The sequence below is a fragment of the Plecotus auritus genome, assembly GCF_963455305.1.
Source record: "Plecotus auritus genome assembly, chromosome: 5".
Taxonomy (NCBI): domain Eukaryota; kingdom Metazoa; phylum Chordata; class Mammalia; order Chiroptera; family Vespertilionidae; genus Plecotus; species Plecotus auritus.
Window position 1 is genome coordinate 167,003,350 of NC_137776.1, and position 6,078 is coordinate 167,009,427.

Genomic DNA, 6,078 nt, shown 5'->3' on the forward strand with positions numbered 1-6,078 from the left:
TTGGATTCCTCTTGTATGGGGTTCTGTGTGCTTCCTGGACTTGTAAGTCCATCTCTTTCACCAGGTAGGGAAAGTTTTCTGTCATTATTTCTTCTAATAGGTTTTCAATATTTTGCTCTCTCTCTTCTTCTGGCACCCCAAAAATTCGGATGTTGGTATGCTTAAAGTTGTCCCAGAGGCTCCTTACACTATCTTCATATTTTTGGATTCTTTTTTCTTTTTGTTTTTCTGGTTGGGTGTTTTTTGTTTCCTCATATTTCAGCTCTTTGGTTTGATTCTTGGGGTCCTTTGACCTACAGTTGAATTTCTGTATATTCTTTATTTCAGACAGTGTATGCTTAATTTCTGACTAGTCCTTTTCCATTTTTTTGGCATTCTCATTAAGGTCCTTGAAGGTCTCACTAAGTTCCTCAGCGGTTTTTAGAAGATTCTTGAGTAACCTTATAAATGTGGCTCTGAACTCTATGTCGTCCAGTAGTTTGCTTTCCTCCATTTCTTTCATTCGTGACATGTTTCTTTGTCTTCGCATTTTGGCTTTTTCCCTGTGTTGATGGAGTGGGTAGTGGCTTTGTGTGGTAGGTGACCTATAGGGGCCAATAGCTCAGCCTCCCCAATCACCTGAGGAGGACGCTCTTGGTACACCCCCTTGTGGGCTGAGTGCAAAGTCTTGGTGTAGTTAAGCCTTGATTGCTGTTGGTACACTGGGAGGAATTGACCTCCAGGCCAGTTGGCTGTGAGGACCCGCTATATCTATAATGGAAGAACTGCTGCGCTAGAGACACACTTATGGTGCAGGACTTGTTTCAGTGGGGCTTTGGTGCTCACTGAGTCTGCCTCTTGAATGTATCACTTATGGATGTGAGGAGTTGAAATCTGGTGTCTCACACTGACCACTAGGTACACTGGCTTCTGGATCTCCAATGGGGTGCAGGTCAGCTACTGTCTGAGGCCACCCAGCAGGAGCTACAGCGAGAACTAAAGTTTTCTCCTCTTTGCTTGGGGTTTGGAGGTTTTGGAGCTGTCTGACCCGGGCTGCAAGTTTGCTAGGTTAAGCTGTGATAGGGCAGGCCATTCATATGCTAAAGCTGCTGCTTGGAGCTTGGGTGGGTTCGTAGATTGTGCAGGGCAGGGTCTCAGGGCGTGACTAGGCTAGGGCGTGGCAAACAGCGATGGCTGCCAGTTAGCCGGCTCTGTGTCTCCGACCACCACCCTGCGTCTCACGTCCCAGCACAGTAAACAATTATTCCTGCGCGCAGCCCTGCAAGCAAGCCACTCTCACTTTCCAACCCGATGGCAGACAGTCCAGCTTCTCCCCGTAGGAGTTTGGGTCCCCTGAGTCTCCCCAGAAACTGGAGTTCGGAGTAATCGGGAGCTTGTCTCCCTTCGGGTTGAAAAAGCAGTGCTCCCAGTCGCCCGCCGCCAGCCCAATACGTGCCTCCGTACCTCAGCTTTTCAGCACTTGTGCACGTCTCACTGCTCTTTTCTCTTTCCTTCTAGTTGTAGAACTTCCACTCAGCCAGCTTTCCCGTGGTTCTGGGTGACAGACGTTTTGTCTTTTAGTTGTAGTTTTGAAAATGTTGTGCGAGGCAGCAGTTTAGGTGCTTACCTATGCTGCCATCTTGGATCCTCCCCCAAGAAGAAAGTCTTAATTTGGTGCTATTCTAGCTTTAAAATTTCTATAGTAGTTCATTCTGTTGGAGGGGGGAGGGCAGAGAGGGAATGAGGGAGGGAGAAAGAGAGAGGGAGAGAGAGGGAGAGAGAGAGGGAGGGAGAGAGAGAGAGAGAGGGAGAGAGAAAATTAGGAAGAGAGAGGGGAGAAGGGTGGGAGGGGAGGCAGAGGAGAGAGAACTCTGCCTCTGAGACTTTGACCAGCCGTATACCAAGTTAGACTTCAAAACAAAAATCATTTTGTTTTCAATGCATTTTGTTTATTTCAAGTTTTGTTCTGAGAACAATACTCATCTTCCCTGTAATGTGTGGTGATAAAAAGATTTGTTGCCAAAAGATTCGTTCATATTCAAAAGGTAAATAGATTTAAGTAAATGGTAACAGAAGTGACACGGCCCCGAGGCCCTGTCCGAGGTTGCTTTCTTACCAGGTGGCAAGTCCCCCCCTGGCCTTTTCGGTGTCGAAGCGTTTCTGGAGAACAGCCCATCTTTTTTGGGAGGATGAGTAAGGATCACCCACCTGGGCCGCAGTGCCTTTTTGGAAATCCGATATGTTGTTTAAACTCATATGGATCCAATATGTTATTTAAACTTCATGGCTTTTCTTTGACCTCTTATTTTCATTGTTACATATTCCTTTTCTTTTTTTTAAACACATTTTTATTGATTTCAGAGAGGAAGGGAAAGGGAGAGATAGAAACATCAATGATGAGAGATAATCATTGATCGGCTGCCTCCTGCACGCTGCCCCCCCCCCGCCCCCCTCCCCCCGCCACCACCACTCCGTGTTCATCATTCCTCTAATTTCCACACCTGGGTTCACATTTGGGCTCAGTCATTTTCTAGCTGTGTGACCTTGGGCAAGGCACTTCATCTCTCTGAACTTGCTTATAAAATGAGAACAGTATGACCACAGAGTTGCTTGAGGATTAAATGCTATAGCGTGTGGGATTCTTGAGCCTCAGTATTTACCAAGACCTGCATTGGTACGTTACTGTGGACTAAACTCCAAATCTTATTTGCATTTCACCACTTTTTCCACTTATGTCCTTTTTCTGCTCCAGGCTCCAATTCAGGGCACCACACTGCATTTAGTGGTCATGTCTCCTTGGTCTCCTCGGGTCTGTGCATTGGGCTGGATACCAGGGGGTTAGAGATGAGTAAGAACATGCTCCCATCCTCCGGGAGGGACCCAGTCTAAACATCCTGAAGGTAAAGATAAGCAAGTCAAGGTTAAACAGGGATCAACCCCATCCCCTGCCCAACCTCTAGGAGCGTTGCTCACTCACCTGTTTTTCTATATCACTTTGCATTTGCATAAAGACGGATTAGGACCTCTCTCACCGAAATGCCTTCAGCTTCATTTGCAGAGGGCTTTCCCTGCTCAAGTAGTGTTTGTACTCCACCCGTCCCTAGGATAGGCCTGGTGCTCACATAAAAAACCCTTCAATTAATGACTGGGGGATGAATGAGTGAAGAAACAATGGTAACTGAGAGCAAGAAAGGCTCTGAGGAAATCAATGTAAAATGTGTGCTGGGGAGTGACAGGAGAGTGGAGGGAGGCGGAAGGAAAGCTGGGCGAGGAAGAGGTCCTGGCACTGAGAGTGGAGAAGGTCTCAACTTGGCCTGCCTCCTAACTTTGCCAGAGCTATCTTTGTGCCCCATAGAAAATGAGGGGGCGGGGAGGGGATAGGACTTTAAATTTAGACTGTAATCTGTGATTCTAGGTGAGTAAAATGTGGACAATAAGCCAGAACTTCCTAAGCTTGTTAAAGATGTGTTCATTGCAGATGAAAGAGCTAGGTAAAAAATTTTGTTATGGTTAAATAACATTATTATCTTCACAGGGAGGAAGTGATACAGTGAGTCTGAACGTATTTTTTATTATGCTTCTTCTTTAATGCAAACTTTGAAAGATGAGGGAACTGTGCTTGGGAATCGGGAGGCCGGGACAGCTATGTTCCTTTGGACTCGTGCCCAAGGAAGAAGGAAGGGCTCAGTCCACAGTCCTTCAAGCCGACTGCATTTTGACTGCAGAACTGCAACAGGTCCGTGGAGGTTGAAAAGGGGCTCCACAGAACTGCAGATTCATTGTGGGCCTTGGAGACGGATGGACCTGGGTGTGAATCCTAACTCCCCACCTCCTTGGGGACCGTGGACAGATCAAACACTGAGTCTATTTCCTTGTGTACAACGACAATGCTAAGAACCTATTGGGGATGTTGTGAGTAGATGAGGTGGTGCAAATAACATACAGCATGAAGAAGCAGGTGAATTGTAGTTACGGTTTAGAGTCTGGGAAGTACACATTGAGACGTTTTGCTCTCAACCTCTCTCCAATGGGCCCTTACCTGAGAGGAGGGCACCAGATAAGATGACTGAAAAATTCTGACACTGTATTTTGTTAAGCAGTGAGAGTGACTGGTAAAATTTAAGATAAAGATGGCATTGTTATAAGCCCAGCTGTATTATTTTTCTTCAATTCTTGGTCTCAGTTTTGGAACCAGACAGCTTGGGGTCTAATATAGATTCACCTGGGAAAACTTGGGCAAGTCATTTAACTATGTTGTGTCTGTCCTCTCCTCTGTAAGAAAACAGGGATAGAAGTAGTACCTCATGTACCAGTATATGTAGTGATGTCCTGGAGCCAAATCTTAACCAGCTCATAAGAGCCTTTTGCATACATCTTTTCCATACTCTGCAAGGTCAGGTTAGTAGCTTGAAATCTACCAAGTATTTACACCATAGAAATTGGCAATCACTACAAACCAGGACTACCCCCTACCCTCCTCCCCCGCCCCCCCCCCCACCACCACACACACAGCCAGTCGTTAAATATTTACCAGTACACAGCTACTTACAGGATTGCTGCAGTAGTCAAATGAGGGATAAATGCAAAGGGCTTAGGGTATTGCCTTGAATGTACTGGTAAGTACGTAAATACTTACATACTTAAGCATAGCTGGATATATGTTCTCTTGTCCAATCCTTTTTGCTTTAAATTGTTACTTTGTTTTAAACATTTATGTTTAGTATGGGACACAATATTCTGAGTCTTTCCAACCTCTTGCTTGTCTGGGATCCCTGCCATCCCCACCCCTATCCTTATAGCATGAGCAAAACTCTTTTTATCCTGTGATCCTACCCACTGGCTAGAGTCTTCCTGAGGTGCAGTCTGGCTGGTCTCTTGAATGGAGGGGATAACTTGGGAGTAATTCTCAGGGGTTACTTTCCCACATGAGGACTGGGAAGTAAAGAACACCTATCCAAAGCAACGGGAATGGTGATTCAGATGAGAAGAGAAAAAAGCAGAGGACATATAGACTCAGAACCATCCTGGGCCCTCCAGCCCCCTACTCTCCTCATTTCTATTCTCATATAAAGGCTGTCTATATCTTTGTCTTTGGATTCTAGCAATCAGGTTTTATTTTAAGGGACCATAACAGAGTAAGTGCTCAATAAATATTTGTTGAATGGTGCCGAAACCGGTTTGGCTCAGTGGATAGAGCGTTGGCCTGCGGACTGAAGGGTCCCAGGTTTGATTCCGGTCAAGGGCATGTACCTTGGTTGCGGGCACATCCCCAGTGGGAGGTGTGCAGGAGGCAGCTGATCGATGTTTCTCTCTGATCGATGTTTCTAGCTCTCTATCCCTCCCCCTTCCTCTCTGTAAAAAATCAATAAAATATATTAAAAAAATATTTGTTGAATGGTAAATCAGTGTTGCTTTTTGCTTAAGCTAGTATGGGTTGGTTTCCTCTACTCTACATGCCAAAGAATTCTAACAAGGCACATGGGTCCTATGCTTTGTCAAAATCTCAGTCATTGATGGCTAGGGAGAGCTGGCTCCATGACCTAAAACCCCTGTTCTTCATCTGATGGCAGCCCTAGGGTGGGTGCAGTTAATAGGAGAAACAGCCAACTTCTCTGAGCTCTAACGGTCTGAGTGATCTCAGTTTAAAAATATATTTAGGTAGTAAAATGACTTTCTGGCTTTTGTTTTTGAGGGACTTAAAAAAATTATAGAATCATTTTAGAAAGGCAATGAGGGAGAGAAAAATGACACAATTCTTGGTAATACACTGGAAAAGAATTTTGTACCATGAACAATGGCTTCATTGGGAAGAAGCCTCTATATATTTGGAGTGCCCCAGGGCAATGAGGCCTTTATTGGTTTCTAGATCACTGTGGAGAATTCCATCTTTGGTGATTTCTGGAACCATCCAAATGACCTGATACTATGTAGCTGGACAGGGTCTCTGTTGTGAAGGTCATAACAATATTGCCTCAGGAATGTGCTCAGAGTAAGTGGAAAGGACATCTTAGAGAATGGAAATGACCGCAATCTCTGATAGCTCAAGGCTATTAAGCAATTTCTCAGTGAGCTGCAAGCAGAAATTCAACCTGAGAGAGC